The sequence below is a fragment of the Bos taurus genome, chromosome 8 (assembly GCF_002263795.3).
Source record: "Bos taurus isolate L1 Dominette 01449 registration number 42190680 breed Hereford chromosome 8, ARS-UCD2.0, whole genome shotgun sequence".
Classification (NCBI taxonomy): domain Eukaryota; kingdom Metazoa; phylum Chordata; class Mammalia; order Artiodactyla; family Bovidae; genus Bos; species Bos taurus.
This window is the reverse complement of record NC_037335.1, coordinates 85,186,257-85,198,937: the sequence shown is the minus strand read 5'-3', so window position 1 is coordinate 85,198,937 and position 12,681 is coordinate 85,186,257. Positions and strand designations below refer to the sequence as shown.

Below are 12,681 nucleotides of genomic sequence, written 5' to 3'. Positions count from 1 at the left end.
TAATTAATACATACTTAATTTTCTGTCTTTAAAATTATGTCACTCCTAGTAAGTGTGAAGTGGTATCTTCACATTGTGGTTTCATTTATTTGCATTTCCCTGTCTAATAAAATCGAACATCTTTTCATGTACTTATTGGCCATTTTGATATCTTCTTGGATAAGAGTCCTTTGCTCATTATTTAATTGAGTTATCTTTTATTGAGTTGCAGGGGTTCTTTATATATTCTGAATATTAAGTCATTATCAGATATATGATTTGCAATATTTTTTCCCATTCTGTAGGCCATTTCACTTTCTCAATAATGTTTTTTGATACAGAAAATTTTTTATTATTTTAAAGTCCAATTTATCAGTTTATCCTTGTGTTATTCATGCTTTTTAGTGTCACATCTAGGAAACTATCGCAAAATCCAAAATCATGAAGATTTATCCTCATGTTTTCTTCTAAGAGTGTTATGTTTCAGCTTTTATAGTCAAGTCATTGACCCATTTTAGTTTATTTTTATATATGATGTGACATAGGGCTCCACCTTCAATCTTTTGCTTGTAGAAATCCATTTGTCTCAGCACCACTTGTTGAAGAGACTACTATTTTCTCAAGGACAGAATTGGCATTCTTATAAAAATCAATTGGCCATAGGTGCATGGGTTACCTTCTGGACTCTTAAATTCTGTTCCATATGTGTGTATATCTATCCATATGCCAGTACACTATTGTGATTATTGTTAAGTTCTGAGATTGAAAGCTATAAGTCCTTCAAATTGTTCCTCTTTTTCAAGATTTTTTTTGGATATTCATGATTTTTGTTATTATATGTGAAATTGAGGTTCAGATTTTCCATTTCTCCAAAAATATAATGGAATTTTCAAAGGGATTGGGTTGAATCTGTAGATCTTTGGGGTAGTATTAAAAATATAAAGTGTTCCTATCCATGAGCTTGGGACATTTTCCCACTTAGTTTTAAAATTTATTTCAGCAATGTGTTGTAGTTTTCAGTGTATAAGTCTTTAACTTCCATGGTTAAATTTATTCCATGTATTTTACTCCTTTACATGCTATCATAAATGTATTTGCTTTCTTAATTTCATTTTGGATTACTTATTACTTGTGTTGTAAATGCAAATGAGTTTCATGTATTTACCTTGTACCCTGTGAAGTTTACTGAATTTTAAAATTTGTTTAGTAGCTTATGGATTCTTTGGGGTTTTCTAGACATAGGATCTTGCAATCTGAAAATAAAGATAGCTTCACATATATCTTTCTAATTTGAATGTCTTTTAATTTCTTTCTTTCTTTTGTCTAATTGCTCTGGCTAGTCCAGTGCCGTGTTGGGTAGCAGTGATGAAAGTGGGCTTCCTTGTCTTATTCTTGATCTTATTCTTGTCTTATTCTTGATCTTAGGGGGAGCATTTTCAACTTTTCACTATTGAAAATGATGTTTGCTGTGTGTTTTTCATAAATACCATTTATCGTGTTAAGGAATTTCCCTTCTTTTTGTAGTTCTATGAGTATTTTTTTGTTAATCATAAGAGGTGTTGGATTTTGTCAAATGCTCTTCCTGTGTCAGTTGAGATGATCATTACTGTGATGTATTACATTAAATGATTTTCTTATATCAGACCAGCTTTGCATTTATAGGATAAATTTCACTTAATGTATAATTTGGTGTGTAATCTTTTAAACATTCTGTTAAATTCAACTTGCTTGTTGCTATGGAATAAATGTTTGCATATCCCTCTCCCCCAAATTCACAAACTGAACTCCTAACCTCCAATGTGGTAGTATTTGGAAGTAGAATCTGGGAGGTGGTCAGATTTAGATGAGGTCGAAGGTGGGACCTTTGTGATGCAATTAGTGTCCCTATTTTAAAAAGGAAGCCGCCCTCCCTCCCTTCATACTCATGCACTGAAGAAAGCCTATGTCAGCACACAGTGATAAGTGGCCATCTGCAAGCCATGAAAATGTTCTTCACCGGATCCTGCCACGCTAGTATTCGGCTCTTGTCCTTCCAGCCTCCAAAACTGTGAGAAAAAAATGTCTGTTGTTTAAGCCACAAAGACTATGATATTTTGTTGTAACAGTCTGAGAAGACTAGACATTAGTATTCTGTTGAGGACTTTTACATACTTATTCATAAAAGATGTGGGCTGTAATTTTCTTTTTTTACGATGTCTTATCTAGCATTGATATTAGGATAATACTAGATTAGAGAAGGAGTTAGGAAGTGCTCACTGTTCTCTTTCTTTTTTGGAAGAGTTTGAGAAGAATTGGTGTTAAATCTTCTTTGAATGTTTGCTAGAATTCACTAGTGAAGCTATGTTGTTCTGAACTTTTCTTTGTTGGGAAGTTTTAAATTACTGATTTAATATTCTTGATAGCTATATTGTGATATGATTATCAAAATAAGATTAGTGGAGAGTGAAAAAGTTGGCTTAAAGCCCAACATTCAGAAAACAAAGATCATGGCATCCGGTCCCATCACTTCATGGGAAATAGATGGGGAAACAGTGGAAACAGTGTCAGACTTTAATTTTTGGGGCTCCAAAATCACTGCAGATGGTGACTGCAGCCATGAAATTAAAAGACGCTTACTTCTTGGAAGGAAAGTTATGACCAACCTAGATAGCATATTCAAAAGCAGAGACATTACTCTGCCAACAAAGGTCCGTCTAGTCAAGGCTATGGTTTTTCCTGTGGTCATGTATGGATGTGAGAGTTGGACTGTGAAGAAGGCTGAGCGCCGAAGAATGGATGCTTTTGAACTGTGGTGTTGGAGAAGACTCTTGAGAGTCCCTTGGACTGCAAGGAGATCCAACCAGTCCATTCTGAAGGAGATCAGCCCTGGGATTTCTTTGGAGGGAATGATGCTAAAGCTGAAACTCCAGTACTTTGGCCACCTCATGCGAAGAACTGACTCACTGGAAAAGACCCTGATGCTGGGAGGGATTGGGGGCAGGAGGAGAAGGGGACGACAGAGGATGAGATGGCTGGATGGCATCACTGACTCGATGGACGTGAGTCTGAGTGAACTCTGGAAGTTGGTGATGGACAGGGAGGCCTGGTGTGCTGCGATTCATGGGGTCACAAAGAGTTGGACACGACTGAGCAACTGAAGTGAACTGAACTGAACATCTCCATTACCTCATGTACATACTTTAGTGCGTGTGTGTGGTAAGAACTTTTAAGATCTGCTCTCTTAGTAGCTTTCAAGTACACATTGCAATATTGCTGCCTGTAGTCACCATGCTGTGTATTAGAGGCCCAGAACTCATTTAAAACTGGAATTTTTACCCATTGACAACCTCTATCCATCACCACCCCCACCCTCCATCTCTGCCTATGGCAATCATCAATCTAGTCTCTGTTTCTATGAGTTTAGTTTGTTTGTATATATAGATTTCATATAACGGAGATCACATGATATTTGTCTTTGTCTGTCTGACTTATTTCACTAAGCATAACTGTCTTCAAGTTTGATCCATGTTGCTGCAAAAGATAGAATTTCCTTTTTTCAATGGTTGAATAACATCAGTTGCATTTTCTTTCATTCATTCACTGATGGACACTTAGCTTGGCTATCATAACTATTATAAATAATGCTCCAGTGAACATGGGGAGGCAGATATCTCTTCAAGATGGTGATTTCATTTCTTTCCGATATATATGCTGCTGCTGCTAAGTTGCTTCAATTGTGTCCGACTCTGTGCAACCCCAGAGACGGCAGCCCACCAGGCTCCCCCGTCCCTGGGATTCTCCAGGCAAGAATACTGGAGTGGGTTGCCATTGCCTTCTCCGTCCGATATATATACTAAAGTGGAATTACTGGATCACGTTGTAGTTCTGTTCTTAATTTTTTGAGAAGCCTACATGCTATTTTCATAGTGGCTCTACCAGCTTACATTCCCGTCCTCACCAGGACTTATGAAGTCTTGTCTTTTTGATAACAGCCATTCTAATAGGTGTGAGGTGATAGTTCGTTGTGGTTTTCTTTTGTATTTCCCTAAGGATTAGTGATGGAGAAGGCAATGGCAACCCACTCCAGTACTCTTGCCTGGAAAATCCCATGGACAGAGAAGCCTGTAGGCTGCAGTCCATGGGGTTGGTACGAGTCGGACACGACTGAGCAACTTCACTTTCACTTTTCACTTTCATGCATTGGAGAAGGCAATGGCAACCCACTCCAATGTTCTTGCCTGGAGAATCCCAGGGATGGGGGAGCCTGGTGGGCTTCCGTCTATGGGGTCGCACAAAGTCAGATACGACTGAAGCAACTTAGCAGCAGCAGCAGAATGATTAGTGACATTGAATACCTTTTCATGTACCTTTGTACATTTGTAGATCTTATTTGGAGGAAAAAAGTCTATTCAGGTCCATTGCCCATTTTTGATTGGATTATTTGGGTTTTGCTTTCTTGGTTGTTGGTTTTTTTTTTTTTTTTTTTGCTATGAAATTATATTAGTTCCTCATATATTTTAGCTATTAGCTCCTTATCAGATACATGGTTTACAAATATTTTCTCCCATTCCATAGATTGCCTTTTCATTTTGTGATAGCTTACTTTCCTATATAGAAGCATTTGATGTAGTTTGATGTAATTTCACTTCTTTCTCTTTGCTTTTGTTGCTTGCATTCTTGATATTAAATCCAAAAAATCATTGTGAAAACTAATGTCGAGGAGTTTTTCCATGTATTTTCTTCTAGGACTTTTACAGTTTCACGTCTTAGATAAAAGTCTTTAATTCACCTATAATTAACTCAAATTATTGTTAGTGGTGTAAGATAGGGGTCCAATTTCATTCTTTTGTAAAGGGACAACCGGTTTTCCCAACATCATTTATTGAAGAGATTATCTTTTACTGATAGAGTATTTTAGCTTCCTTGTCAAATATTATTTGACCATGTATGCATGGGTTTATTTTTGGGATGTTAGTTTTATTCTATTGATCTGTGTGTCTATTTTTATGCTGCTGCTGCTGTCGCTTCAGTCGTATCCGACTCTGTGTGACCCCATAGATGGCAGCCCACCAGGCTCCCCCATCCTTGGGATTCTCCAGGCAAGAACACTGGAGGGGGTTGCCATTTTAGTACTATACTATTTTGATTACTGTTAATTTGTAATACAGTTTGAAATCAAGAAATGTTATACCTCCAGTTTCATTCTTCTTTCTTAAGATTGCTTTCGCTCTTCAAGGTTTTTTGAGGTTTTATACAGATTTAAGGATTTGCTTTTTCTAATTCTGTAAGAAATACTATTGGAATCTTATAGGGATTACATTGAATCTTTGGGTAGTATGGACATTTTAAACAATATTATTTCTTCTGGTCCATGAACACAGGATATCTTTTTATTTGTTTGTGTTTCATCAACTTCTTTCCTCAATGTCTTATAGTTTTCATTGTATAGATTTTTCACTTCCTCATTTAAATTTATTCCAAAGTATTTTGTTATTTTTGATGCTATTGTGCATGGGATTGTTTTTTTTTTTTTTTTTTCAAGATATTTTACTGTTAGTGAAAAGAAATGCAACTGATTTTTGTATACTTGAAATTTTACTATGAGGGCTTTAGGAGTTTCTGTATATAAGATTATGTCATCTGTAAATAGACAGTTTTACTTCTTTCTTATTTGGATGGCCATTTTTCTCTTTATTGTTTGATTTCTCTGTCCAGGACTTTCAGTACTATTTGCGTAAGAGTATGAAAGTGGGAACCCTAGTCTTGTTTCTGATCTTAAGGGAAAAACATTGTCTTTCACCATTGAATATGATGTTAGTTGTGGACTTATCATATATGGCCTTTAGTATATTGAGGAACATTCTTCTTACCATATTTTTTGAGAATTTGTATCATGAAAGGATGTCAGATTTTGTCAAGTATTTTTTCTAGATCTCTTGAGATGATTATATGACTTTTATTATTCATTATTTTAATGTGATATCACATTTGTTAATTTGCATATGTTGAATCATCCTTGCATCCCAGAGATAATCTCACTTGATCATTGTGTTTGATTTTTTATGTTTGCTTATGAATTCAGTTTGCTAATATTGTTGAGGATTTTTCATCTATGTTCACCAGTGATATTAGCCTGTAGTTTTCTGACATTGTACTTATCTGGCTTTGGTATCAGGGTGATGCTGGCCTCATGAAACTAGTTTGGAAGTGTTTCTTCCTTTAGACTTTTGAAGAACAGGTGTCTTTAAATGAGGAATTCACCAGTGAAGCCATCCAATCCTGAGCTTTTTCTTGTTGTGAGAATTTTACTCAGAATGTTACTGAGTCAGTCTCCTTATTCATTATTGGACTGTTCAGATTATTTATGTCATGACTTGGTCTTGGGAGGTTGTATGTTTCTAGGAATTTATCTATTTTTTCTGGGTTATCCAGTGTGTTGGCATATAATTATATTTCTGTTCTAATCTTTATTATTTTATTTTTTCTGTTAATTTTGAGTTTTGGTCTTTTTCTAGTTTATTTGAGATTTTTTTTTTAACGTATGCATTTATAGTTATAAACTTTCCTCTTAGAACTGACTTAGCAGCATCCGTAAGTTTTGGTATATTATGCTTCTGTTTTTATCTCAAGTTATTTTTTTATCTCCCTTTTTATTTCTTCCCTGATTCATTGCTTTTTGAGGAATGTGTCATTTTATTTTCATGTTTTATAAAAATCTACCTTCCTTCCTATTGTTAGTTTCTAATTCATACTAGTCTGGTGAGAAAGGATAGTTGTTTTGGAGAATTTAATCCAATAAGGTAAGTATTGATAGGTTGAATTTACCATTGGCATTTTGTTTATTTTTTCCTGTTTCTTTTGTAGATCCTTTGTTCCTGGCTTCTTCTCTTGCTGTTTTCCTTAGTGATTTGATGACTCTCTGTGGTAGTATGCCTTGACTTCTTTATCATAATCTTTTGGGCGGCTTATGGGTGCTCCCTTGTTTGTGACAAGTAACTTTTCTTTTGCTGCTTTAAAAATTCTCTCTGTCTTTACTCTTGAAATTTTAATTTTAATCTGTCTTGGGTTAATTTTAATCTGTCTTGGGCCCTTTTAAGGTTCAATCTATTTGGAATATTCTGGACCTTATTAATCTATATGTCCATCTATCTCCCCAAGTTTAGGAAGTTTTTAGCCATTATTGCTTTAAATGATTTTTTTTTTTTTTTTTGGAGGCCCTTTCTGTTTCTCTCTTCACCTTCAGAGATTCCTAAAATGTGTATATTTTTCTTTTGACCATATCCTATATGTCCCTAGTTTTTCATTCTTTTTCTTTTTCACTCCTCTGACTGGATAATTTTAAATGACCTGTTTTTAAATACACTGATTCTTTTTTCTGCTTGGTTGAGTCTCTGTTGAATTTCTCTGTTGAATTCCTCAGCTCAGTCACTGTATTCTTCAGCTCTTGTATTAGTGTGTGTGTGTTTTAATGGTTTCTGTTTCTTTGTTGAACTTCTCATTTTGTTCAGGCATTTCCCACTAATTTCATTTAATTGTCTGTCTCTGTGTTCTTGTAATTCACAGAACTTCAAGAGGATTAGTCTGAATTCTTTGTCTGATAGCTCACAGATCTCCATTTCTTTTGGGGAAGTTATTGGAACTTTGTTTATGATATTCTTTGGAGGTGTCTTGTTTCCCTGATTTTTTACAATTCTGTATCCTTTTGTTGGTATCTTCTCATTTGAGTGAGTAGTCTCCTCTTCCAGATTTATAGTTCTCTTCAGTTAGTCAGCTCAGCTTAAGCCTTTAGACAGGTCAGCTGGTAGCATCTAAGGGCAAATAGAGCTTACTATCCGAGTTTTTAGTTGAGGAAGGTCACTGCTTGAGTTCTAAGGTAGGCAGTGGGAGTGCTGCTGGCTGGGCTATGCTGTTGGATGGGCCTGTGGGCTGGGTTCCATGTTCCAGTGGCACCTCTGAATGGTCTTCTTGGTCAGGAGAGGCTCCTGACTGTGTTCCATGGCTGGATAGAGCACTAGCTGGGCTAAGCAGTCTCCCTTAGTTAGGAGGGGTTCCGTCTGTGTTCCCTGGCAGAGCAATGCCTCTGGTTGGGCTCTATGATTTGGCAGGGTAGCAGTCTGGGCTCCAGTAATGCTCTTGGTTAGGTAAAGCCTTGGTCTGGGCTACCTGCCTGGGTGAGGCATCAAGCTGTGTTCAGCAATTGGGCAGGGCTCTACGCTTGGCCCTGCTGCTGGACTCCATGGGTAGATAGTACCATAGCCTGAGTTCAGAGGGAACACAGAGTCACTGCTCAGGCTCCCTGATTATGCAAGGCAAAAGGCTATACTCAACAGTTGGATAGGAATGGTAGCTCCTTCCCTGAGCTGGCTATAGGTGGAAGGTATTCTCAGCAGTTGGATGGATCTTCAAACTTGCTTCTCTGCTCAGGTGGGATCATAGAATGGACTCTATGGCCAGTATGGCCCATTGGCTGAGAACCCAAATCAGCCAGAACTGCCAGCTGAGCTCCCTGGTCAGACAGGACCACCAGCTTGTCTCTGTAGATGGGCAGAGAAGCTGGCTAGGATCTCTGCTTGGACACCTTGCAAGCAGAGATGTAGAATACAAAGATCTGAAAGCCAGTTTCTATAAGCTCTTCCCCTTTCTCTGTCTCTATCTGATTCCCAATGACTGAGCTCTGTAGATTCCCCCCGTGATTTCCATTAGATGGGACCCCAGTAAGCCTCCAAGGAAGTGTCATGCAACACTGAGGAAGATGTATATCCACCTTGGATTCTCTTTTCCCACTGGAGAAACTGTAGGTTCAAGGGGCCTCTCTTGGTGTTGCACTGTGCCAGGCTGGGGATGGGTGATACCGTCAAAGTGTAGCCACTCCTCTTATCATACTAATGCAGTTAGTCTTAGTCTTAGTCTCTGTCTTAGTCTCTGTCTTAGTCTCTGTCATATGGGGAGCAGGGGGTTCTTTGGCTCCATACTTGGTTTCTAGAATTTTCACAGTAGTGTGTTGTCTATGGACAGTTGGGAGTTGGTTTTTTTGTGAGGGAGACTGAAGTCTGGAATAACCTATACTACTACCCTAATGTCATCTCTCTAGGCTCTGTTGTTTTGCGCATGTGTGTTTATAGGTATACTATCTTCTGATAAATTGATCCCTTTATCAATATATAGTGACTTTTGGGTCTTTTTTTGCAGTTTTTTAAAAATGTATTTTTAGTTGGGGGAAAATTATTTTACAATGCTGTGTTGGTGTCTACCATACAACAACACAAATCAGCCATAATTTTATATATATATATCACCTCCCTCTTAAGCCTTCCTCCCCTCCCCGCAGCCCACCCCTCTAGGTCATCATAGAGCACCAGGCTGGGTTCCCTGTGTTATACAGCAACTTCTCACCAGCTATCTATTTTATATGTGATTGTGTATATATGTTGATGCTACTTTCTGCATTCATCCCACACTCTCCTTCCTCCACTATGTCCAAAAGTCCATTCTCTATGTCTGAGTCTCCATTCCTTCCCTGCAAATAGGTTCATTGGTACCATTTTTATAGATTCCATATATATATATATATGCATTAGTATATGATATTTGTTTTTCTCTTTCTGACTTACTTACTTTACTCTTTTAACAGGCTCTAGGTCCACCCACCTCACTAGAAGTGACTCAAATTCATTTGTTTTTATGGCTAAAATTCCATTGTATATATGTACTACTTCTGTATCCATTCATCTATTGATGGACATCTAGATTGCTTCTCTGTAGCTTTTGTAAATAGTCTGCTGTGAACATTGGGATACACGTGTCTCTTTCAATTATGGTTTTCTCAGTGTATATGCCCAGTAGTGGGATTGCTGGGTCATATGATTGTTTTATTTCTAGCTTTTCAAGGAATCTCCATACTATTCTTCTTAGTGGTTGTATCAATATTTACATTCCTACCAACTATGCAAGAGGGCTCCCTTTTCTCCATATCTTCTCCAGCTTTTATTGTAGCTTTTTAATGATGGCCATTCTGACTGGTGTGAGGTGATACCTCATCACAGTTTTGATTTGCATTTCTTTCGTAATTAGTGATGTTGAGCATCTTTTCATGCATCTCTTGGTCATCTGTATGCCTTCTTTGGAGAAATGTCTGTTTAGGTCTTCTGCTTATTTTTTGATTGGGCTGTTTGTTTTTCTGATATTGAGCTGTATGAGATGCTTATATATTTTGGAAATTAATCCTTCATCAGTTTTTTCATTTTTGCAATTATTTTCTTCCATTCTGAGAGTTTTCTTTTAATCTTGTTTATTGCTTCCTTTGCTGTGAAAAAACTTTTAATTAGGTCCCATTTGGCTATTTTTGTTTTTATTTCCATTGCTCTAGGAGGTGGTTCAAAGAGGATATTGCTGTGATCTATGTCAGAGTGTACCACCTGTTTTCCTCTAAGAGCTTTATAGTTTCTGGCCTTACATTTAGGTCTTTCATCCATTTTGAGTTTATTTTTGTGTATGGTGTTAGAAAGTGTTCTAGTTTCATTCTTTTATATGTAGCTGTCCAGTTTTCCTGACACCACTTAATGAAGGGTATCTTTTCTGCATTGTATATTTTTGCCTCCTTTGTCAAAGATAAGATATCCATAGGTACATGGGTTTATCTCTGGGTTTCCTATCTTGTTCCATTGGTCTATATTTCCACTTTTGTGCCAGTACCATACTGTCTTGATGACTGTAGCTTTGTAGTATAGTTTGTAGTTTTTAACTTAAAGTCTATTTTATCTGATAGAAGTATAGTCATTCGCACTGCCTTTTAGTTGCCATTTGCCTGGAATATATTTTTCCACCCTCCCACTTTTGTGTCTTTAGATCTAAAGTGAACCTTTTGTGAACCACATATTCAACTATGGACAGCTTAATGCTTTTGTTTTTAATCACTTATTCCACTCTGCATTTTTATCTGGGAGTTAAACCCATTTATGTTTAAAGAAAAAGGTTACTAGTAAAGAAAGATTTCTGTCATTTTCTATTTGTTTTCTCTATGTCTGAGCTTGTGTGCCCCCCTTTTCCTCAATTACTACCTTATTTTGTATTTAGTTAATTTTTTTTCTAGTGAAACCATTTTGATTTCCTTCTCATTTCCTTTTATGTATTTTCTTTAATATTTTCTTTATTGCCATGAATTACATTTAATATCAATTTATATTGATCTACTTTTAATTGATATAAACTTAACATCAATAATACACAAAATTTTTTTCTAGACAGCTTTGTCCCTTTATCTTATTGCTATCACAAACTTCATCTTTATACATTGTGTGCCCAATAACATAAATTTTTAATTATTTTTATGCATTTTTTAGTCACGTAGGAAATAAAAAAACAGAAGTCAAATATTCAATAATGCCGATGTTTATATTATCCATATATTTACCTTTAATGGAGAGCTTTATTTCTTCTTTAAGTTACTGTCTAGAGCTCTTTCATGTCAACCTAAAGGGGTCCCTTTGGCATTTAAAAAAATAATTTTATTTACTTATTTATTTTTGGTTGTGGTTGGTCTCTGTTGTCACACAGGATTTTCTCTCGTCACGGTGAATGAGGGCTGCTCCTCGGTGTGGTGCGCAGACTTCTCATTGTAGTAGCTTCTCTTGCTGCGGAGCACAGGCTCCAGGGCATGTATGCTTCCGCAGTTGTAGCATGTGGGCTCAGAAGATGCGGTTCCCAGGCTCTAGATTACAGGCTCAGTAGTTGTGGTGCACAGGCTTAGTTGCTCTTTGACATGTGGAGTCTTCCCAGATCAGGGACTGAACCTGTGTATCCTGCATTGGCAGGTGGGTTCTTTACCACTGAGCCACCAAGGAAGCCCCCTTTGGCATTTCTTGTAGGGAAGGTCTAGTGATAATACACTTCCTTAGCCTTTGGTTATCTGAGACTGTCTTTCTTTGTCTTAAATTTTTTAGAGACAAGTTTATCAGTTATAGGATTCTTTGTTGACAGTTTTTTTTTTTTTTTTTCTTTCAGCACTTTACATGTCATCCCACTACCTCCTGGCCTCCAGTTTCTGATGAGAAATCAACTGTTAATATTATCAAAGATCCTTTGCACCTGGTGAGCCACTTCTGTCTTACTGCTTTCAAGAGTCTCTGTTTTTTCTTTCAACAGTTTGATTATGATGCACAGCATGGGTCTCTTTTGATTTTATCTGTCTTGGGATAAAGTTTGTTGAGCTTCTTGAATTTGTAGTTTCATCAAATTTGTGAAATTGTTGGTCTTTAGTCCTTATTTTTTCAGATATTCTTTATATGCCTTTCTCTGTCTCTCCTACAGTGGAAGCACAGAGCCCTAACCACTAGATTTCCCTTTCTCCTCTCAAGACTCCCATCATGTCTATATTTGTCCACTTGATGTATCCCACAGGTTCTTTAGGATCTGTTCACTTTTCTGCATTATTTTGTTCTCTTCAGATTCAGTAGTTTTGATGGGCCTATATTCAAGTTTAATAATTATTTATTATGCCTGCTCAAGTTTGCTGTTAAGCCACTTTAGTGAATTCTGCATTTTTGTTACTGTACTTTTTTAGCTCCAAAACTTTTGCTTGGTTTCTTTCTATAATTTCTGTTTATTGAAATTCTCATGTTTGTGCATCATTTTTCTAATTTCCTTTAGCTCTTTGTTCAAGTTTAAAGTCTTTGTCTTCTAGTAGATCTGATGTCTGGGCTTTCATGGGGACAATTTTTGTCAATT

General features: G+C 36.8%; 1 long non-coding RNA gene across 1 annotated transcript; it reads left to right on the top strand.

Moving 5' to 3' along the window:
• Nucleotides 1–1,826: 1,826 nt before the first annotated feature.
• LOC132345992 (uncharacterized) lies at nt 1,827–12,173 on the top strand. Its single transcript, XR_009495649.1, has 2 exons — nt 1,827–2,026; nt 11,959–12,173. It is a non-coding gene; the product is annotated as an uncharacterized lncRNA (long non-coding RNA).
• Nucleotides 12,174–12,681: the final 508 nt, after the last annotated feature.